The sequence below is a fragment of the Spea bombifrons genome, chromosome 4 (assembly GCF_027358695.1).
Source record: "Spea bombifrons isolate aSpeBom1 chromosome 4, aSpeBom1.2.pri, whole genome shotgun sequence".
NCBI lineage: Eukaryota > Metazoa > Chordata > Amphibia > Anura > Pelobatidae > Spea > Spea bombifrons.
The window spans coordinates 113815041-113836893 of NC_071090.1; the positions used below are offsets into that span (position 1 = coordinate 113815041).

General features: G+C 48.0%; 16 non-coding genes across 16 annotated transcripts; all 16 read left to right on the top strand.

Moving 5' to 3' along the window:
- The first annotated feature begins 1124 nt into the window (after positions 1-1124).
- Positions 1125-1197, top strand: TRNAK-UUU (transfer RNA lysine (anticodon UUU)). Its single transcript has one exon. It is a non-coding gene; the product is annotated as a tRNA-Lys (tRNA).
- Positions 1198-2460: 1263 nt separating this feature from the next.
- TRNAK-UUU (transfer RNA lysine (anticodon UUU)) lies at positions 2461-2533 on the top strand. Its single transcript has one exon. It is a non-coding gene; the product is annotated as a tRNA-Lys (tRNA).
- A 1253-nt stretch (positions 2534-3786) lies between these two features.
- On the top strand, positions 3787-3859 carry TRNAK-UUU (transfer RNA lysine (anticodon UUU)). Its single transcript has one exon. It is a non-coding gene; the product is annotated as a tRNA-Lys (tRNA).
- A 1256-nt stretch (positions 3860-5115) lies between these two features.
- TRNAK-UUU (transfer RNA lysine (anticodon UUU)) lies at positions 5116-5188 on the top strand. Its single transcript has one exon. It is a non-coding gene; the product is annotated as a tRNA-Lys (tRNA).
- A 1256-nt stretch (positions 5189-6444) lies between these two features.
- TRNAK-UUU (transfer RNA lysine (anticodon UUU)) lies at positions 6445-6517 on the top strand. The gene has a single exon. It is a non-coding gene; the product is annotated as a tRNA-Lys (tRNA).
- A 1256-nt stretch (positions 6518-7773) lies between these two features.
- On the top strand, positions 7774-7846 carry TRNAK-UUU (transfer RNA lysine (anticodon UUU)). The gene has a single exon. It is a non-coding gene; the product is annotated as a tRNA-Lys (tRNA).
- A 1256-nt stretch (positions 7847-9102) lies between these two features.
- Positions 9103-9175, top strand: TRNAK-UUU (transfer RNA lysine (anticodon UUU)). The gene has a single exon. It is a non-coding gene; the product is annotated as a tRNA-Lys (tRNA).
- Positions 9176-10431: 1256 nt separating this feature from the next.
- On the top strand, positions 10432-10504 carry TRNAK-UUU (transfer RNA lysine (anticodon UUU)). The gene has a single exon. It is a non-coding gene; the product is annotated as a tRNA-Lys (tRNA).
- A 1256-nt stretch (positions 10505-11760) lies between these two features.
- On the top strand, positions 11761-11833 carry TRNAK-UUU (transfer RNA lysine (anticodon UUU)). The gene has a single exon. It is a non-coding gene; the product is annotated as a tRNA-Lys (tRNA).
- Positions 11834-13089: 1256 nt separating this feature from the next.
- TRNAK-UUU (transfer RNA lysine (anticodon UUU)) lies at positions 13090-13162 on the top strand. Its single transcript has one exon. It is a non-coding gene; the product is annotated as a tRNA-Lys (tRNA).
- Positions 13163-14425: 1263 nt separating this feature from the next.
- On the top strand, positions 14426-14498 carry TRNAK-UUU (transfer RNA lysine (anticodon UUU)). The gene has a single exon. It is a non-coding gene; the product is annotated as a tRNA-Lys (tRNA).
- A 1271-nt stretch (positions 14499-15769) lies between these two features.
- On the top strand, positions 15770-15842 carry TRNAK-UUU (transfer RNA lysine (anticodon UUU)). Its single transcript has one exon. It is a non-coding gene; the product is annotated as a tRNA-Lys (tRNA).
- A 1255-nt stretch (positions 15843-17097) lies between these two features.
- TRNAK-UUU (transfer RNA lysine (anticodon UUU)) lies at positions 17098-17170 on the top strand. The gene has a single exon. It is a non-coding gene; the product is annotated as a tRNA-Lys (tRNA).
- A 1263-nt stretch (positions 17171-18433) lies between these two features.
- On the top strand, positions 18434-18506 carry TRNAK-UUU (transfer RNA lysine (anticodon UUU)). The gene has a single exon. It is a non-coding gene; the product is annotated as a tRNA-Lys (tRNA).
- Positions 18507-19767: 1261 nt separating this feature from the next.
- TRNAK-UUU (transfer RNA lysine (anticodon UUU)) lies at positions 19768-19840 on the top strand. The gene has a single exon. It is a non-coding gene; the product is annotated as a tRNA-Lys (tRNA).
- A 1256-nt stretch (positions 19841-21096) lies between these two features.
- Positions 21097-21169, top strand: TRNAK-UUU (transfer RNA lysine (anticodon UUU)). Its single transcript has one exon. It is a non-coding gene; the product is annotated as a tRNA-Lys (tRNA).
- The last annotated feature ends 684 nt before the right edge of the window (positions 21170-21853 follow it).

Sequence of the window (21853 nt, forward strand, 5' to 3'; positions counted from 1 at the left end):
CTTAGCTGCCAAAAAATGTCTCCCGTATCTATGTGTAAAGAAACAAGATCATTTATAACGTCACCCCCTTTTCTTTCTAGACCTTAGACCAATGGTGCACACACCAGAGTTTGAGGGATATTGAATGTTTAAAGAGAATCCACCGTTAATGCCTCCTGTATTCACGGAAACAAATAGCATACGTGCAGAAGAATCGAGACACCGCCGCCTCTAAACACCAGCCAGCAATCCACGGATGTACGGTAACGCACAGACGTCCAGACATTTCCTGAGTAACGGATATAGTGGTATCTCTACAATGCATCATGCAAATAAGGGAGTCATTTCATTTGCAGAAACATAGGCAAAACAGCATGGCCCGTACGGGGATCGAACCCGCGACCTTGGCGTTATTAGCACCACGCTCTAACCAACTGAGCTAACCGGCCACGTCGGCAGGCTCGGTAAAACAGAGGACCGTGGAAAAAACTCCAGAGTAAATGAACGTTTGGCATCAGCTATCAACAGTCTCAAGCTGTAAAACAAGCATGCCCTGTATGAGGGTCGAACTCACAACCTTCAGATTATGAGACTGACGCGCTACCTACTGCGCTAACAAGGCAAACGCTGGCTGGTGCCGGTTGCTGAAGCATCGTAAAGGACAAATAAAGGACATCCATCGTAAAGGACAAATTTCCTTCAGCATGGGTAAAAGGCAACCCTGCTTTTCCAGGGACCTGTTTTACCAATGCTCTAAAAAGAAGCTTGCATTGGCCGGGAATCGAACCCGGGCCTCCCGCGTGGCAGGCGAGAATTCTACCACTGAACCACCAATGCATCTGCAACGGCCCACTTGAAAATCCATAGAGATTCGAGTGGTCGGAAAGAAGATTTTTCCCCCTGAACAGAAAGTTATGGAAGCGGTGGTTGGGGGATCAATCAGTTAGTTGCTTATACGTGTAGCTGTAAAAGAAGCGTGCCCTGTGCGAGGACCTGACTCTCGAACTTCAGATTATGAGACCGACATTGTGGAAATGGTTGTCAACCAGAAACTCAAGGTGTTCTAGATGTAATGTAAGTGCACGTGGACCAACTCTGTGGCTGATAGCCAGCTTCAGGTCTGGCCCAAGGCTCTTGCACAGCGAGCCTGGATAGCTCAGTCGGTAGAGCATCAGACTTTTAATCTGAGGGTCCAGGGTTCAAGTCCCTGTTCGGGCGCTGCTCGCTTTATTATGCTAAAACCACGAGTTCAGCGCCGTACAATCAACACTGGAAAGCTTTACTTGACTCAAAAGATAGTAGATAAGCGGGACGGCTTCCCTGCAAACCTTTTAGATATGCCGAATGGTTCTTAGCTGCCAAAAAATGTCTCCCGTATCTATGTGTAAAGAAACAAGATCATTTATAACGTCACCCCCTTTTCTTTCTAGACCTTAGACCAATGGTGCACACACCAGAGTTTGAGGGATATTGAATGTTTAAAGAGAATCCACCGTTAATGCCTCCTGTATTCACGGAAACAAATAGCATACGTGCAGAAGAATCGAGACACCGCCGCCTCTAAACACCAGCCAGCAATCCACGGATGTACGGTAACGCACAGACGTCCAGACATTTCCTGAGTAACGGATATAGTGGTATCTCTACAATGCATCATGCAAATAAGGGAGTCATTTCATTTGCAGAAACATAGGCAAAACAGCATGGCCCGTACGGGGATCGAACCCGCGACCTTGGCGTTATTAGCACCACGCTCTAACCAACTGAGCTAACCGGCCACGTCGGCAGGCTCGGTAAAACAGAGGACCGTGGAAAAAACTCCAGAGTAAATGAACGTTTGGCATCAGCTATCAACAGTCTCAAGCTGTAAAACAAGCATGCCCTGTATGAGGGTCGAACTCACAACCTTCAGATTATGAGACTGACGCGCTACCTACTGCGCTAACAAGGCAAACGCTGGCTGGTGCCGGTTGCTGAAGCATCGTAAAGGACAAATAAAGGACATCCATCGTAAAGGACAAATTTCCTTCAGCATGGGTAAAAGGCAACCCTGCTTTTCCAGGGACCTGTTTTACCAATGCTCTAAAAAGAAGCTTGCATTGGCCGGGAATCGAACCCGGGCCTCCCGCGTGGCAGGCGAGAATTCTACCACTGAACCACCAATGCATCTGCAACGGCCCACTTGAAAATCCATAGAGATTCGAGTGGTCGGAAAGAAGATTTTTCCCCCTGAACAGAAAGTTATGGAAGCGGTGGTTGGGGGATCAATCAGTTAGTTGCTTATACGTGTAGCTGTAAAAGAAGCGTGCCCTGTGCGAGGACCTGACTCTCGACCTTCAGATTATGAGACCGACATTGTGGAAATGGTTGTCATTTGTCAACCAGAAACTCAAGGTGTCCTAGATGTAATGTAAGTGCACGTGGACCAACTCTGTGGCTGATAGCCAGCTTCAGGTCTGGCCCAAGGCTCTTGCACAGCGAGCCTGGATAGCTCAGTCGGTAGAGCATCAGACTTTTAATCTGAGGGTCCAGGGTTCAAGTCCCTGTTCGGGCGCTGCTCGCTTTATTATGCTAAAACCACGAGTTCAGCGCCGTACAATCAACACTGGAAAGCTTTACTTGACTCAAAAGATAGTAGATAAGCGGGACGGCTTCCCTGCAAACCTTTTAGATATGCCGAACGGTTCTTAGCTGCCAAAAAATGTCTCCCGTATCTATGTGTAAAGAAACAAGATCATTTATAACGTCACCCCCTTTTCTTTCTAGACCTTAGACCAATGGTGCACACACCAGAGTTTGAGGGATATTGAATGTTTAAAGAGAATCCACCGTTAATGCCTCCTGTATTCACGGAAACAAATAGCATACGTGCAGAAGAATCGAGACACCGCCGCCTCTAAACACCAGCCAGCAATCCGCGGATGTACGGTAACGCACAGACGTCCAGACATTTCCTGAGTAACGGATATAGTGGTATCTCTACAATGCATCATGCAAATAAGGGAGTCATTTCATTTGCAGAAACATAGGCAAAACAGCATGGCCCGTACGGGGATCGAACCCGCGACCTTGGCGTTATTAGCACCACGCTCTAACCAACTGAGCTAACCGGCCACGTCGGCAGGCTCGGCAAAACAGAGGACCGTGGAAAAAACTCCAGAGTAAATGAACGTTTGGCATCAGCTATCAACAGTCTCAAGCTGTAAAACAAGCATGCCCTGTATGAGGGTCGAACTCACAACCTTCAGATTATGAGACTGAAGCGCTACCTACTGCGCTAACAAGGCAAACGCTGGCTAGCGCCGGTTGCTGAAGCTCTTCATACGTGACGCGTTGCAACATAGTAAATGACACATTTCCTTCAGCGTGGGCAAAAGGCAACCCTGCTTGTCCAGGGACCTGTTTTACCAATGCTCTAAAAGGAAGCTTGCATTGGCCGGGAATCGAACCCGGGTCTCCCGCGTGGCAGGCGAGAATTCTACCGCTGAACCACCAATGCATCTGCAACGGTCGACTTGAAAATCCATAGAGATTCGAGTGGTCGGAAAGAAGATTTCTCCCCCTGACCAGAAAGTTATGGAAGCGGTGGTTGGGGGATCAATCAGTTAGTTGCTTATACGTGTAGCTGTAAAAGAAGCGTGCCCTGTGCGAGGACCTGACTCTCGAACTTCAGATTATGAGACCGACATTGTGGAAATGGTTGTCAACCAGAAACTCAAGGTGTTCTAGATGTAATGTAAGTGCACGTGGACCAACTCTGTGGCTGATAGCCAGCTTCAGGTCTGGCCCAAGGCTCTTGCACAGCGAGCCTGGATAGCTCAGTCGGTAGAGCATCAGACTTTTAATCTGAGGGTCCAGGGTTCAAGTCCCTGTTCGGGCGCTGCTCGCTTTATTATGCTAAAACCACGACTTCAGCGCCGTACAATCAACACTGGAAAGCTTTACTTGACTCAAAAGATAGTAGATAAGCGGGACGGCTTCCCTGCAAACCTTTTAGATATGCCGAACGGTTCTTAGCTGCCAAAAAATGTCTCCCGTATCTATGTGTAAAGAAACAAGATCATTTATAACGTCACCCCCTTTTCTTTCTAGACCTTAGACCAATGGTGCACACACCAGAGTTTGAGGGATATTGAATGTTTAAAGAGAATCCACCGTTAATGCCTCCTGTATTCACGGAAACAAATAGCATACGTGCAGAAGAATCGAGACAACGCCGCCTCTCAACACAAGCCAGCAATCCGCGGATGTACAGTAACGCACAGACGTCCAGACATTTCCTGAGTAACGGATATAGTGGTATCTCTACAATGCATCATGCAAATAAGGGAGTCATTTCATTTGCAGAAACATAGGCAAAACAGCATGGCCCGTACGGGGATCGAACCCGCGACCTTGGCGTTATTAGCACCACGCTCTAACCAACTGAGCTAACCGGCCACGTCGGCAGGCTCGGCAAAACAGAGGACCGTGGAAAAAACTCCAGAGTAAATGAACGTTTGGCATCAGCTATCAACAGTCTCAAGCTGTAAAACAAGCATGCCCTGTATGAGGGTCGAACTCACAACCTTCAGATTATGAGACTGACGCGCTACCTACTGCGCTAACAAGGCAAACGCTGGCTGGTGCCGGTTGCTGAAGCATCGTAAAGGACAAATAAAGGACATCCATCGTAAAGGACAAATTTCCTTCAGCATGGGTAAAAGGCAACCCTGCTTTTCCAGGGACCTGTTTTACCAATGCTCTAAAAAGAAGCTTGCATTGGCCGGGAATCGAACCCGGGCCTCCCGCGTGGCAGGCGAGAATTCTACCACTGAACCACCAATGCATCTGCAACGGCCCACTTGAAAATCCATAGAGATTCGAGTGGTCGGAAAGAAGATTTTTCCCCCTGAACAGAAAGTTATGGAAGCGGTGGTTGGGGGATTAATCAGTTAGTTGCTTATACGTGTAGCTGTAAAAGAAGCGTGCCCTGTGCGAGGACCTGACTCTCGAACTTCAGATTATGAGACCGACATTGTGGAAATGGTTGTCAACCAGAAACTCAAGGTGTCCTAGATGTAATGTAAGTGCACGTGGACCAACTCTGTGGCTGATAGCCAGCTTCAGGTCTGGCCCAAGGCTCTTGCACAGCGAGCCTGGATAGCTCAGTCGGTAGAGCATCAGACTTTTAATCTGAGGGTCCAGGGTTCAAGTCCCTGTTCGGGCGCTGCTCGCTTTATTATGCTAAAACCACGAGTTCAGCGCCGTACAATCAACACTGGAAAGCTTTACTTGACTCAAAAAATAGTAGATAAGCGGGACGGCTTCCCTGCAAACCTTTTAGATATGCCGAACGGTTCTTAGCTGCCAAAAAATGTCTCCCGTATCTATGTGTAAAGAAACAAGATCATTTATAACGTCACCCCCTTTTCTTTCTAGACCTTAGACCAATGGTGCACACACCAGAGTTTGAGGGATATTGAATGTTTAAAGAGAATCCACCGTTAATGCCTCCTGTGTTCACGGAAACAAATAGCATACGTGCAGAAGAATCGAGACACCGCCGCCTCTAAACACCAGCCAGCAATCCGCGGATGTACGGTAACGCACAGACGTCCAGACATTTCCTGAGTAACGGATATAGTGGTATCTCTACAATGCATCATGCAAATAAGGGAGTCATTTCATTTGCAGAAACATAGGCAAAACAGCATGGCCCGTACAGGGATCGAACCCGCGACCTTGGCGTTATTAGCACCACGCTCTAACCAACTGAGCTAACCGGCCACGTCGGCAGGCTCGGCAAAACAGAGGACCGTGGAAAAAACTCCAGAGTAAATGAACGTTTGGCATCAGCTATCAACAGTCTCAAGCTGTAAAACAAGCATGCCCTGTATGAGGGTCGAACTCACAACCTTCAGATTATGAGACTGACGCGCTACCTACTGCGCTAACAAGGCAAACGCTGGCTGGTGCCGGTTGCTGAAGCATCGTAAAGGACAAATAAAGGACATCCATCGTAAAGGACAAATTTCCTTCAGCATGGGTAAAAGGCAACCCTGCTTTTCCAGGGACCTGTTTTACCAATGCTCTAAAAAGAAGCTTGCATTGGCCGGGAATCGAACCCGGGCCTCCCGCGTGGCAGGCGAGAATTCTACCACTGAACCACCAATGCATCTGCAACGGCCCACTTGAAAATCCATAGAGATTCGAGTGGTCGGAAAGAAGATTTTTCCCCCTGAACAGAAAGTTATGGAAGCGGTGGTTGGGGGATCAATCAGTTAGTTGCTTATACGTGTAGCTGTAAAAGAAGCGTGCCCTGTGCGAGGACCTGACTCTCGAACTTCAGATTATGAGACCGACATTGTGGAAATGGTTGTCAACCAGAAACTCAAGGTGTTCTAGATGTAATGTAAGTGCACGTGGACCAACTCTGTGGCTGATAGCCAGCTTCAGGTCTGGCCCAAGGCTCTTGCACAGCGAGCCTGGATAGCTCAGTCGGTAGAGCATCAGACTTTTAATCTGAGGGTCCAGGGTTCAAGTCCCTGTTCGGGCGCTGCTCGCTTTATTATGCTAAAACCACGAGTTCAGCGCCGTACAATCAACACTGGAAAGCTTTACTTGACTCAAAAGATAGTAGATAAGCGGGACGGCTTCCCTGCAAACCTTTTAGATATGCCGAACGGTTCTTAGCTGCCAAAAAATGTCTCCCGTATCTATGTGTAAAGAAACAAGATCATTTATAACGTCACCCCCTTTTCTTTCTAGACCTTAGACCAATAGTGCACACACCAGAGTTTGAGGGATATTGAATGTTTAAAGAGAATCCACCGTTAATGCCTCCTGTATTCACGGAAACAAATAGCATACGTGCAGAAGAATCGAGACAACGCCGCCTCTCAACACAAGCCAGCAATCCGCGGATGTACAGTAACGCACAGACGTCCAGACATTTCCTGAGTAACGGATATAGTGGTATCTCTACAATGCATCATGCAAATAAGGGAGTCATTTCATTTGCAGAAACATAGGCAAAACAGCATGGCCCGTACGGGGATCGAACCCGCGACCTTGGCGTTATTAGCACCACGCTCTAACCAACTGAGCTAACCGGCCACGTCGGCAGGCTCGGCAAAACAGAGGACCGTGGAAAAAACTCCAGAGTAAATGAACGTTTGGCATCAGCTATCAACAGTCTCAAGCTGTAAAACAAGCATGCCCTGTATGAGGGTCGAACTCACAACCTTCAGATTATGAGACTGACGCGCTACCTACTGCGCTAACAAGGCAAACGCTGGCTGGTGCCGGTTGCTGAAGCATCGTAAAGGACAAATAAAGGACATCCATCGTAAAGGACAAATTTCCTTCAGCATGGGTAAAAGGCAACCCTGCTTTTCCAGGGACCTGTTTTACCAATGCTCTAAAAAGAAGCTTGCATTGGCCGGGAATCGAACCCGGGCCTCCCGCGTGGCAGGCGAGAATTCTACCACTGAACCACCAATGCATCTGCAACGGCCCACTTGAAAATCCATAGAGATTCGAGTGGTCGGAAAGAAGATTTTTCCCCCTGAACAGAAAGTTATGGAAGCGGTGGTTGGGGGATCAATCAGTTAGTTGCTTATACGTGTAGCTGTAAAAGAAGCGTGCCCTGTGCGAGGACCTGACTCTCGAACTTCAGATTATGAGACCGACATTGTGGAAATGGTTGTCAACCAGAAACTCAAGGTGTTCTAGATGTAATGTAAGTGCACGTGGACCAACTCTGTGGCTGATAGCCAGCTTCAGGTCTGGCCCAAGGCTCTTGCACAGCGAGCCTGGATAGCTCAGTCGGTAGAGCATCAGACTTTTAATCTGAGGGTCCAGGGTTCAAGTCCCTGTTCGGGCGCTGCTCGCTTTATTATGCTAAAACCACGAGTTCAGCGCCGTACAATCAACACTGGAAAGCTTTACTTGACTCAAAAGATAGTAGATAAGCGGGACGGCTTCCCTGCAAACCTTTTAGATATGCCGAACGGTTCTTAGCTGCCAAAAAATGTCTCCCGTATCTATGTGTAAAGAAACAAGATCATTTATAACGTCACCCCCTTTTCTTTCTAGACCTTAGACCAATGGTGCACACACCAGAGTTTGAGGGATATTGAATGTTTAAAGAGAATCCACCGTTAATGCCTCCTGTATTCACGGAAACAAATAGCATACGTGCAGAAGAATCGAGACACCGCCGCCTCTAAACACCAGCCAGCAATCCGCGGATGTACGGTAACGCACAGACGTCCAGACATTTCCTGAGTAACGGATATAGTGGTATCTCTACAATGCATCATGCAAATAAGGGAGTCATTTCATTTGCAGAAACATAGGCAAAACAGCATGGCCCGTACAGGGATCGAACCCGCGACCTTGGCGTTATTAGCACCACGCTCTAACCAACTGAGCTAACCGGCCACGTCGGCAGGCTCGGCAAAACAGAGGACCGTGGAAAAAACTCCAGAGTAAATGAACGTTTGGCATCAGCTATCAACAGTCTCAAGCTGTAAAACAAGCATGCCCTGTATGAGGGTCGAACTCACAACCTTCAGATTATGAGACTGACGCGCTACCTACTGCGCTAACAAGGCAAACGCTGGCTGGTGCCGGTTGCTGAAGCATCGTAAAGGACAAATAAAGGACATCCATCGTAAAGGACAAATTTCCTTCAGCATGGGTAAAAGGCAACCCTGCTTTTCCAGGGACCTGTTTTACCAATGCTCTAAAAAGAAGCTTGCATTGGCCGGGAATCGAACCCGGGCCTCCCGCGTGGCAGGCGAGAATTCTACCACTGAACCACCAATGCATCTGCAACGGCCCACTTGAAAATCCATAGAGATTCGAGTGGTCGGAAAGAAGATTTTTCCCCCTGAACAGAAAGTTATGGAAGCGGTGGTTGGGGGATCAATCAGTTAGTTGCTTATACGTGTAGCTGTAAAAGAAGCGTGCCCTGTGCGAGGACCTGACTCTCGAACTTCAGATTATGAGACCGACATTGTGGAAATGGTTGTCAACCAGAAACTCAAGGTGTTCTAGATGTAATGTAAGTGCACGTGGACCAACTCTGTGGCTGATAGCCAGCTTCAGGTCTGGCCCAAGGCTCTTGCACAGCGAGCCTGGATAGCTCAGTCGGTAGAGCATCAGACTTTTAATCTGAGGGTCCAGGGTTCAAGTCCCTGTTCGGGCGCTGCTCGCTTTATTATGCTAAAACCACGAGTTCAGCGCCGTACAATCAACACTGGAAAGCTTTACTTGACTCAAAAGATAGTAGATAAGCGGGACGGCTTCCCTGCAAACCTTTTAGATATGCCGAACGGTTCTTAGCTGCCAAAAAATGTCTCCCGTATCTATGTGTAAAGAAACAAGATCATTTATAACGTCACCCCCTTTTCTTTCTAGACCTTAGACCAATGGTGCACACACCAGAGTTTGAGGGATATTGAATGTTTAAAGAGAATCCACCGTTAATGCCTCCTGTATTCACGGAAACAAATAGCATACGTGCAGAAGAATCGAGACACCGCCGCCTCTAAACACCAGCCAGCAATCCGCGGATGTACGGTAACGCACAGACGTCCAGACATTTCCTGAGTAACGGATATAGTGGTATCTCTACAATGCATCATGCAAATAAGGGAGTCATTTCATTTGCAGAAACATAGGCAAAACAGCATGGCCCGTACGGGGATCGAACCCGCGACCTTGGCGTTATTAGCACCACGCTCTAACCAACTGAGCTAACCGGCCACGTCGGCAGGCTCGGCAAAACAGAGGACCGTGGAAAAAACTCCAGAGTAAATGAACGTTTGGCATCAGCTATCAACAGTCTCAAGCTGTAAAACAAGCATGCCCTGTATGAGGGTCGAACTCACAACCTTCAGATTATGAGACTGACGCGCTACCTACTGCGCTAACAAGGCAAACGCTGGCTGGTGCCGGTTGCTGAAGCATCGTAAAGGACAAATAAAGGACATCCATCGTAAAGGACAAATTTCCTTCAGCATGGGTAAAAGGCAACCCTGCTTTTCCAGGGACCTGTTTTACCAATGCTCTAAAAAGAAGCTTGCATTGGCCGGGAATCGAACCCGGGCCTCCCGCGTGGCAGGCGAGAATTCTACCACTGAACCACCAATGCATCTGCAACGGCCCACTTGAAAATCCATAGAGATTCGAGTGGTCGGAAAGAAGATTTTTCCCCCTGAACAGAAAGTTATGGAAGCGGTGGTTGGGGGATTAATCAGTTAGTTGCTTATACGTGTAGCTGTAAAAGAAGCGTGCCCTGTGCGAGGACCTGACTCTCGAACTTCAGATTATGAGACCGACATTGTGGAAATGGTTGTCAACCAGAAACTCAAGGTGTCCTAGATGTAATGTAAGTGCACGTGGACCAACTCTGTGGCTGATAGCCAGCTTCAGGTCTGGCCCAAGGCTCTTGCACAGCGAGCCTGGATAGCTCAGTCGGTAGAGCATCAGACTTTTAATCTGAGGGTCCAGGGTTCAAGTCCCTGTTCGGGCGCTGCTCGCTTTATTATGCTAAAACCACGAGTTCAGCGCCGTACAATCAACACTGGAAAGCTTTACTTGACTCAAAAAATAGTAGATAAGCGGGACGGCTTCCCTGCAAACCTTTTAGATATGCCGAACGGTTCTTAGCTGCCAAAAAATGTCTCCCGTATCTATGTGTAAAGAAACAAGATCATTTATAACGTCACCCCCTTTTCTTTCTAGACCTTAGACCAATGGTGCACACACCAGAGTTTGAGGGATATTGAATGTTTAAAGAGAATCCACCGTTAATGCCTCCTGTGTTCACGGAAACAAATAGCATACGTGCAGAAGAATCGAGACACCGCCGCCTCTAAACACCAGCCAGCAATCCGCGGATGTACGGTAACGCACAGACGTCCAGACATTTCCTGAGTAACGGATATAGTGGTATCTCTACAATGCATCATGCAAATAAGGGAGTCATTTCATTTGCAGAAACATAGGCAAAACAGCATGGCCCGTACAGGGATCGAACCCGCGACCTTGGCGTTATTAGCACCACGCTCTAACCAACTGAGCTAACCGGCCACGTCGGCAGGCTCGGCAAAACAGAGGACCGTGGAAAAAACTCCAGAGTAAATGAACGTTTGGCATCAGCTATCAACAGTCTCAAGCTGTAAAACAAGCATGCCCTGTATGAGGGTCGAACTCACAACCTTCAGATTATGAGACTGACGCGCTACCTACTGCGCTAACAAGGCAAACGCTGGCTGGTGCCGGTTGCTGAAGCATCGTAAAGGACAAATAAAGGACATCCATCGTAAAGGACAAATTTCCTTCAGCATGGGTAAAAGGCAACCCTGCTTTTCCAGGGACCTGTTTTACCAATGCTCTAAAAAGAAGCTTGCATTGGCCGGGAATCGAACCCGGGCCTCCCGCGTGGCAGGCGAGAATTCTACCACTGAACCACCAATGCATCTGCAACGGCCCACTTGAAAATCCATAGAGATTCGAGTGGTCGGAAAGAAGATTTTTCCCCCTGAACAGAAAGTTATGGAAGCGGTGGTTGGGGGATCAATCAGTTAGTTGCTTATACGTGTAGCTGTAAAAGAAGCGTGCCCTGTGCGAGGACCTGACTCTCGAACTTCAGATTATGAGACCGACATTGTGGAAATGGTTGTCAACCAGAAACTCAAGGTGTTCTAGATGTAATGTAAGTGCACGTGGACCAACTCTGTGACTGATAGCCAGCTTCAGGTCTGGCCCAAGGCTCTTGCACAGCGAGCCTGGATAGCTCAGTCGGTAGAGCATCAGACTTTTAATCTGAGGGTCCAGGGTTCAAGTCCCTGTTCGGGCGCTGCTCGCTTTATTATGCTAAAACCACGAGTTCAGCGCCGTACAATCAACACTGGAAAGCTTTACTTGACTCAAAAGATAGTAGATAAGCGGGACGGCTTCCCTGCAAACCTTTTAGATATGCCGAACGGTTCTTAGCTGCCAAAAAATGTCTCCCGTATCTATGTGTAAAGAAACAAGATCATTTATAACGTCACCCCCTTTTCTTTCTAGACCTTAGACCAATAGTGCACACACCAGAGTTTGAGGGATATTGAATGTTTAAAGAGAATCCACCGTTAATGCCTCCTGTATTCACGGAAACAAATAGCATACGTGCAGAAGAATCGAGACAACGCCGCCTCTCAACACAAGCCAGCAATCCGCGGATGTACAGTAACGCACAGACGTCCAGACATTTCCTGAGTAACGGATATAGTGGTATCTCTACAATGCATCATGCAAATAAGGGAGTCATTTCATTTGCAGAAACATAGGCAAAACAGCATGGCCCGTACGGGGATCGAACCCGCGACCTTGGCGTTATTAGCACCACGCTCTAACCAACTGAGCTAACCGGCCACGTCGGCAGGCTCGGCAAAACAGAGGACCGTGGAAAAAACTCCAGAGTAAATGAACGTTTGGCATCAGCTATCAACAGTCTCAAGCTGTAAAACAAGCATGCCCTGTATGAGGGTCGAACTCACAACCTTCAGATTATGAGACTGACGCGCTACCTACTGCGCTAACAAGGCAAACGCTGGCTGGTGCCGGTTGCTGAAGCATCGTAAAGGACAAATAAAGGACATCCATCGTAAAGGACAAATTTCCTTCAGCATGGGTAAAAGGCAACCCTGCTTTTCCAGGGACCTGTTTTACCAATGCTCTAAAAAGAAGCTTGCATTGGCCGGGAATCGAACCCGGGCCTCCCGCGTGGCAGGCGAGAATTCTACCACTGAACCACCAATGCATCTGCAACGGCCCACTTGAAAATCCATAGAGATTCGAGTGGTCGGAAAGAAGATTTTTCCCCCTGAACAGAAAGTTATGGAAGCGGTGGTTGGGGGATCAATCAGTTAGTTGCTTATACGTGTAGCTGTAAAAGAAGCGTGCCCTGTGCGAGGACCTGACTCTCGAACTTCAGATTATGAGACCGACATTGTGGAAATGGTTGTCAACCAGAAACTCAAGGTGTTCTAGATGTAATGTAAGTGCACGTGGACCAACTCTGTGGCTGATAGCCAGCTTCAGGTCTGGCCCAAGGCTCTTGCACAGCGAGCCTGGATAGCTCAGTCGGTAGAGCATCAGACTTTTAATCTGAGGGTCCAGGGTTCAAGTCCCTGTTCGGGCGCTGCTCGCTTTATTATGCTAAAACCACGAGTTCAGCGCCGTACAATCAACACTGGAAAGCTTTACTTGACTCAAAAGATAGTAGATAAGCGGGACGGCTTCCCTGCAAACCTTTTAGATATGCCGAACGGTTCTTAGCTGCCAAAAAATGTCTCCCGTATCTATGTGTAAAGAAACAAGATCATTTATAACGTCACCCCCTTTTCTTTCTAGACCTTAGACCAATGGTGCACACACCAGAGTTTGAGGGATATTGAATGTTTAAAGAGAATCCACCGTTAATGCCTCCTGTATTCACGGAAACAAATAGCATACGTGCAGAAGAATCGAGACACCGCCGCCTCTAAACACCAGCCAGCAATCCGCGGATGTACGGTAACGCACAGACGTCCAGACATTTCCTGAGTAACGGATATAGTGGTATCTCTACAATGCATCATGCAAATAAGGGAGTCATTTCATTTGCAGAAACATAGGCAAAACAGCATGGCCCGTACAGGGATCGAACCCGCGACCTTGGCGTTATTAGCACCACGCTCTAACCAACTGAGCTAACCGGCCACGTCGGCAGGCTCGGCAAAACAGAGGACCGTGGAAAAAACTCCAGAGTAAATGAACGTTTGGCATCAGCTATCAACAGTCTCAAGCTGTAAAACAAGCATGCCCTGTATGAGGGTCGAACTCACAACCTTCAGATTATGAGACTGACGCGCTACCTACTGCGCTAACAAGGCAAACGCTGGCTGGTGCCGGTTGCTGAAGCATCGTAAAGGACAAATAAAGGACATCCATCGTAAAGGACAAATTTCCTTCAGCATGGGTAAAAGGCAACCCTGCTTTTCCAGGGACCTGTTTTACCAATGCTCTAAAAAGAAGCTTGCATTGGCCGGGAATCGAACCCGGGCCTCCCGCGTGGCAGGCGAGAATTCTACCACTGAACCACCAATGCATCTGCAACGGCCCACTTGAAAATCCATAGAGATTCGAGTGGTCGGAAAGAAGATTTTTCCCCCTGAACAGAAAGTTATGGAAGCGGTGGTTGGGGGATCAATCAGTTAGTTGCTTATACGTGTAGCTGTAAAAGAAGCGTGCCCTGTGCGAGGACCTGACTCTCGAACTTCAGATTATGAGACCGACATTGTGGAAATGGTTGTCATTTGTCAACCAGAAACTCAAGGTGTCCTAGATGTAATGTAAGTGCACGTGGACCAACTCTGTGGCTGATAGCCAGCTTCAGGTCTGGCCCAAGGCTCTTGCACAGCGAGCCTGGATAGCTCAGTCGGTAGAGCATCAGACTTTTAATCTGAGGGTCCAGGGTTCAAGTCCCTGTTCGGGCGCTGCTCGCTTTATTATGCTAAAACCACGAGTTCAGCGCCGTACAATCAACACTGGAAAGCTTTACTTGACTCAAAAGATAGTAGATAAGCGGGACGGCTTCCCTGCAAACCTTTTAGATATGCCGAACGGTTCTTAGCTGCCAAAAAATGTCTCCCGTATCTATGTGTAAAGAAACAAGATCATTTATAACGTCACCCCCTTTTCTTTCTAGACCTTAGACCAATGGTGCACACACCAGAGTTTGAGGGATATTGAATGTTTAAAGAGAATCCACCGTTAATGCCTCCTGTATTCACGGAAACAAATAGCATACGTGCAGAAGAATCGAGACACCGCCGCCTCTAAACACCAGCCAGCAATCCGCGGATGTACGGTAACGCACAGACGTCCAGACATTTCCTGAGTAACGGATATAGTGGTATCTCTACAATGCATCATGCAAATAAGGGAGTCATTTCATTTGCAGAAACATAGGCAAAACAGCATGGCCCGTACGGGGATCGAACCCGCGACCTTGGCGTTATTAGCACCACGCTCTAACCAACTGAGCTAACCGGCCACGTCGGCAGGCTCGGACGCAGGCTCGGATTGAGGACCGTGGAAAAAACTCCAGAGTAAATGAACGTTTGGCATCAGCTATCAACAGTCTCAAGCTGTAAAACAAGCATGCCCTGTATGAGGGTCGAACTCACGACCTTCAGATTATGAGACTGACGCGCTACCTACTGCGCTAACAAGGCAAACGCTGGCTGGTGCCGGTTGCTGAAGCATCGTAAAGGACAAATAAAGGACATCCATCGTAAAGGACAAATTTCCTTCAGCATGGGTAAAAGGCAACCCTGCTTTTCCAGGGACCTGTTTTACCAATGCTCTAAAAAGAAGCTTGCATTGGCCGGGAATCGAACCCGGGCCTCCCGCGTGGCAAGCGAGAATTCTACCACTGAACCACCAATGCATCTGCAACGGCCCACTTGAAAATCCATAGAGATTCGAGTGGTCGGAAAGAAGATTTTTCCCCCTGAACAGAAAGTTATGGAAGCGGTGGTTGGGGGATCAATCAGTTAGTTGCTTATACGTGTAGCTGTAAAAGAAGCGTGCCCTGTGCGAGGACCTGACTCTCGAACTTCAGATTATGAGACCGACATTGTGGAAATGGTTGTCATTTGTCAACCAGAAACTCAAGGTGTCCTAGATGTAATGTAAGTGCACGTGGACCAACTCTGTGGCTGATAGCCAGCTTCAGGTCTGGCCCAAGGCTCTTGCACAGCGAGCCTGGATAGCTCAGTCGGTAGAGCATCAGACTTTTAATCTGAGGGTCCAGGGTTCAAGTCCCTGTTCGGGCGCTGCTCGCTTTATTATGCTAAAACCACGAGTTCAGCGCCGTACAATCAACACTGGAAAGCTTTACTTGACTCAAAAGATAGTAGATAAGCGGGACGGCTTCCCTGCAAACCTTTTAGATATGCCGAACGGTTCTTAGCTGCCAAAAAATGTCTCCCGTATCTATGTGTAAAGAAACAAGATCATTTATAACGTCACCCCCTTTTCTTTCTAGACCTTAGACCAATGGTGCACACACCAGAGTTTGAGGGATATTGAATGTTTAAAGAGAATCCACCGTTAATGCCTCCTGTATTCACGGAAACAAATAGCATACGTGCAGAAGAATCGAGACACCGCCGCCTCTAAACACCAGCCAGCAATCCGCGGATGTACGGTAACGCACAGACGTCCAGACATTTCCTGAGTAACGGATATAGTGGTATCTCTACAATGCATCATGCAAATAAGGGAGTCATTTCATTTGCAGAAACATAGGCAAAACAGCATGGCCCGTACGGGGATCGAACCCGCGACCTTGGCGTTATTAGCACCACGCTCTAACCAACTGAGCTAACCGGCCACGTCGGCAGGCTCGGCAAAACAGAGGACCGTGGAAAAAACTCCAGAGTAAATGAACGTTTGGCATCAGCTATCAACAGTCTCAAGCTGTAAAACAAGCATGCCCTGTATGAGGGTCGAACTCACAACCTTCAGATTATGAGACTGACGCGCTACCTACTGCGCTAACAAGGCAAACGCTGGCTGGTGCCGGTTGCTGAAGCATCGTAAAGGACAAATAAAGGACATCCATCGTAAAGGACAAATTTCCTTCAGCATGGTAAAAGGCAACGCTGCTTTTCCAGGGACCTGTTTTACCAATGCTCTAAAAAGAAGCTTGCATTGGCCGGGAATCGAACCCGGGCCTCCCGCGTGGCAGGCGAGAATTCTACCACTGAACCACCAATGCATCTGCAACGGCCCACTTGAAAATCCATAGAGATTCGAGTGGTCGGAAAGAAGATTTTTCCCCCTGAACAGAAAGTTATGGAAGCGGTGGTTGGGGGATCAATCAGTTAGTTGCTTATACGTGTAGCTGTAAAAGAAGCGTGCCCTGTGCGAGGACCTGACTCTCGACCTTCAGATTATGAGACCGACATTGTGGAAATGGTTGTCAACCAGAAACTCAAGGTGTCCTAGATGTAATGTAAGTGCACGTGGACCAACTCTGTGGCTGATAGCCAGCTTCAGGTCTGGCCCAAGGCTCTTGCACAGCGAGCCTGGATAGCTCAGTCGGTAGAGCATCAGACTTTTAATCTGAGGGTCCAGGGTTCAAGTCCCTGTTCGGGCGCTGCTCGCTTTATTATGCTAAAACCACGAGTTCAGCGCCGTACAATCAACACTGGAAAGCTTTACTTGACTCAAAAGATAGTAGATAAGCGGGACGGCTTCCCTGCAAACCTTTTAGATATGCCGAACGGTTCTTAGCTGCCAAAAAATGTCTCCCGTATCTATGTGTAAAGAAACAAGATCATTTATAACGTCACCCCCTTTTCTTTCTAGACCTTAGACCAATAGTGCACACACCAGAGTTTGAGGGATATTGAATGTTTAAAGAGAATCCACCGTTAATGCCTCCTGTATTCACGGAAACAAATAGCATACGTGCAGAAGAATCGAGACAACGCCGCCTCTCAACACAAGCCAGCAATCCACGGATGTACGGTAACGCACAGACGTCCAGACATTTCCTGAGTAACGGATATAGTGGTATCTCTACAATGCATCATGCAAATAAGGGAGTCATTTCATTTGCAGAAACATAGGCAAAACAGCATGGCCCGTACGGGGATCGAACCCGCGACCTTGGCGTTATTAGCACCACGCTCTAACCAACTGAGCTAACCGGCCACGTCGGCAGGCTCGGTAAAACAGAGGACCGTGGAAAAAACTCCAGAGTAAATGAACGTTTGGCATCAGCTATCAACAGTCTCAAGCTGTAAAACAAGCATGCCCTGTATGAGGGTCGAACTCACAACCTTCAGATTATGAGACTGACGCGCTACCTACTGCGCTAACAAGGCAAACGCTGGCTGGTGCCGGTTGCTGAAGCATCGTAAAGGACAAATAAAGGACATCCATCGTAAAGGACAAATTTCCTTCAGCATGGGTAAAAGGCAACCCTGCTTTTCCAGGGACCTGTTTTACCAATGCTCTAAAAAGAAGCTTGCATTGGCCGGGAATCGAACCCGGGCCTCCCGCGTGGCAGGCGAGAATTCTACCACTGAACCACCAATGCATCTGCAACGGCCCACTTGAAAATCCATAGAGATTCGAGTGGTCGGAAAGAAGATTTTTCCCCCTGAACAGAAAGTTATGGAAGCGGTGGTTGGGGGATCAATCAGTTAGTTGCTTATACGTGTAGCTGTAAAAGAAGCGTGCCCTGTGCGAGGACCTGACTCTCGACCTTCAGATTATGAGACTGACATTGTGGAAATGGTTGTCATTTGTCAACCAGAAACTCAAGGTGTCCTAGATGTAATGTAAGTGCACGTGGACCAACTCTGTGGCTGATAGCCAGCTTCAGGTCTGGCCCAAGGCTCTTGCACAGCGAGCCTGGATAGCTCAGTCGGTAGAGCATCAGACTTTTAATCTGAGGGTCCAGGGTTCAAGTCCCTGTTCGGGCGCTGCTCGCTTTATTATGCTAAAACCACGAGTTCAGCGCCGTACAATCAACACTGGAAAGCTTTACTTGACTCAAAAGATAGTAGATAAGCGGGACGGCTTCCCTGCAAACCTTTTAGATATGCCGAACGGTTCTTAGCTGCCAAAAAATGTCTCCCGTATCTATGTGTAAAGAAACAAGATCATTTATAACGTCACCCCCTTTTCTTTCTAGACCTTAGACCAATGGTGCACACACCAGAGTTTGAGGGATATTGAATGTTTAAAGAGAATCCACCGTTAATGCCTCCTGTATTCACGGAAACAAATAGCATACGTGCAGAAGAATCGAGACACCGCCGCCTCTAAACACCAGCCAGCAATCCGCGGATGTACGGTAACGCACAGACGTCCAGACATTTCCTGAGTAACGGATATAGTGGTATCTCTACAATGCATCATGCAAATAAGGGAGTCATTTCATTTGCAGAAACATAGGCAAAACAGCATGGCCTGGACGGGGATCGAACCCGCGACCTTGGCGTTATTAGCACCACGCTCTAACCAACTGAGCTAACCGGCCACGTCGGCAGGCTCGGACGCAGGCTCGGATTGAGGACCGTGGAAAAAACTCCAGAGTAAATGAACGTTTGGCATCAGCTATCAACAGTCTCAAGCTGTAAAACAAGCATGCCCTGTATGAGGGTCGAACTCACAACCTTCAGATTATGAGACTGACGCGCTACCTACTGCGCTAACAAGGCAAACGCTGGCTAGCGCCGGTTGCTGAAGCTCTTCATACGTGACGCGTTGCAACATAGTAAATGACACATTTCCTTCAGCGTGGGCAAAAGGCAACCCTGCTTGTCCAGGGACCTGTTTTACCAATGCTCTAAAAGGAAGCTTGCATTGGCCGGGAATCGAACCCGGGTCTCCCGCGTGGCAGGCGAGAATTCTACCGCTGAACCACCAATGCATCTGCAACGGTCGACTTGAAAATCCATAGAGATTCGAGTGGTCGGAAAGAAGATTTCTCCCCCTGACCAGAAAGTTATGGAAGCGGTGGTTGGGGGATCAATCAGTTAGTTGCTTATACGTGTAGCTGTAAAAGAAGCGTGCCCTGTGCGAGGACCTGACTCTCGAACTTCAGATTATGAGACCGACATTGTGGAAATGGTTGTCAACCAGAAACTCAAGGTGTTCTAGATGTAATGTAAGTGCACGTGGACCAACTCTGTGACTGATAGCCAGCTTCAGGTCTGGCCCAAGGCTCTTGCACAGCGAGCCTGGATAGCTCAGTCGGTAGAGCATCAGACTTTTAATCTGAGGGTCCAGGGTTCAAGTCCCTGTTCGGGCGCTGCTCGCTTTATTATGCTAAAACCACGAGTTCAGCGCCGTACAATCAACACTGGAAAGCTTTACTTGACTCAAAAGATAGTAGATAAGCGGGACGGCTTCCCTGCAAACCTTTTAGATATGCCGAACGGTTCTTAGCTGCCAAAAAATGTCTCCCGTATCTATGTGTAAAGAAACAAGATCATTTATAACGTCACCCCCTTTTCTTTCTAGACCTTAGACCAATGGTGCACACACCAGAGTTTGAGGGATATTGAATGTTTAAAGAGAATCCACCGTTAATGCCTCCTGTATTCACGGAAACAAATAGCATACGTGCAGAAGAATCGAGACACCGCCGCCTCTAAACACCAGCCAGCAATCCACGGATGTACGGTAACGCACAGACGTCCAGACATTTCCTGAGTAACGGATATAGTGGTATCTCTACAATGCATCATGCAAATAAGGGAGTCATTTCATTTGCAGAAACATAGGCAAAACAGCATGGCCCGTACGGGGATCGAACCCGCGACCTTGGCGTTATTAGCACCACGCTCTAACCAACTGAGCTAACCGGCCACGTCGGCAGGCTCGGCAAAACAGAGTACCGTGGAAAAAACTCCAGAGTAAATGAACGTTTGGCATCAGCTATCAACAGTCTCAAGCTGTAAAACAAGCATGCCCTGTATGAGGGTCGAACTCACAACCTTCAGATTATGAGACTGACGCGCTACCTACTGCGCTAACAAGGCAAACGCTGGCTGGTGCCGGTTGCTGAAGCATCGTAAAGGACAAATAAAGGACATCCATCGTAAAGGACAAATTTCCTTCAGCATGGGTAAAAGGCAACCCTGCTTTTCCAGGGACCTGTTTTACCAATGCTCTAAAAAGAAGCTTGCATTGGCCGGGAATCGAACCCGGGCCTCCCGCGTGGCAGGCGAGAATTCTACCACTGAACCACCAATGCATCTGCAACGGCCCACTTGAAAATCCATAGAGATTCGAGTGGTCGGAAAGAAGATTTTTCCCCCTGAACAGAAAGTTATGGAAGCGGTGGTTGGGGGATCAATCAGTTAGTTGCTTATACGTGTAGCTGTAAAAGAAGCGTGCCCTGTGCGAGGACCTGACTCTCGACCTTCAGATTATGAGACCGACATTGTGGAAATGGTTGTCAACCAGAAACTCAAGGTGTCCTAGATGTAATGTAAGTGCACGTGGACCAACTCTGTGGCTGATAGCCAGCTTCAGGTCTGGCCCAAGGCTCTTGCACAGCAAGCCTGGATAGCTCAGTCGGTAGAGCATCAGACTTTTAATCTGAGGGTCCAGGGTTCAAGTCCCTGTTCGGGCGCTGCTCGCTTTATTATGCTAAAACCACGAGTTCAGCGCCGTACAATCAACACTGGAAAGCTTTACTTGACTCAAAAGATAGTAGATAAGCGGGACGGCTTCCCTGCAAACCTTTTAGATATGCCGAACGGTTCTTAGCTGCCAAAAAATGTCTCCCGTATCTATGTGTAAAGAAACAAGATCATTTATAACGTCACCCCCTTTTCTTTCTAGACCTTAGACCAATAGTGCACACACCAGAGTTTGAGGGATATTGAATGTTTAAAGAGAATCCACCGTTAATGCCTCCTGTATTCACGGAAACAAATAGCATACGTGCAGAAGAATCGAGACAACGCCGCCTCTCAACACAAGCCAGCAATCCGCGGATGTACAGTAACGCACAGACGTCCAGACATTTCCTGAGTAACGGATATAGTGGTATCTCTACAATGCATCATGCAAATAAGGGAGTCATTTCATTTGCAGAAACATAGGCAAAACAGCATGGCCCGTACGGGGATCGAACCCGCGACCTTGGCGTTATTAGCACCACGCTCTAACCAACTGAGCTAACCGGCCACGTCGGCAGGCTCGGCAAAACAGAGGACCGTGGAAAAACTCCAGAGTAAATGAACGTTTGGCATCAGCTATCAACAGTCTCAAGCTGTAAAACAAGCATGCCCTGTATGAGGGTCGAACTCAC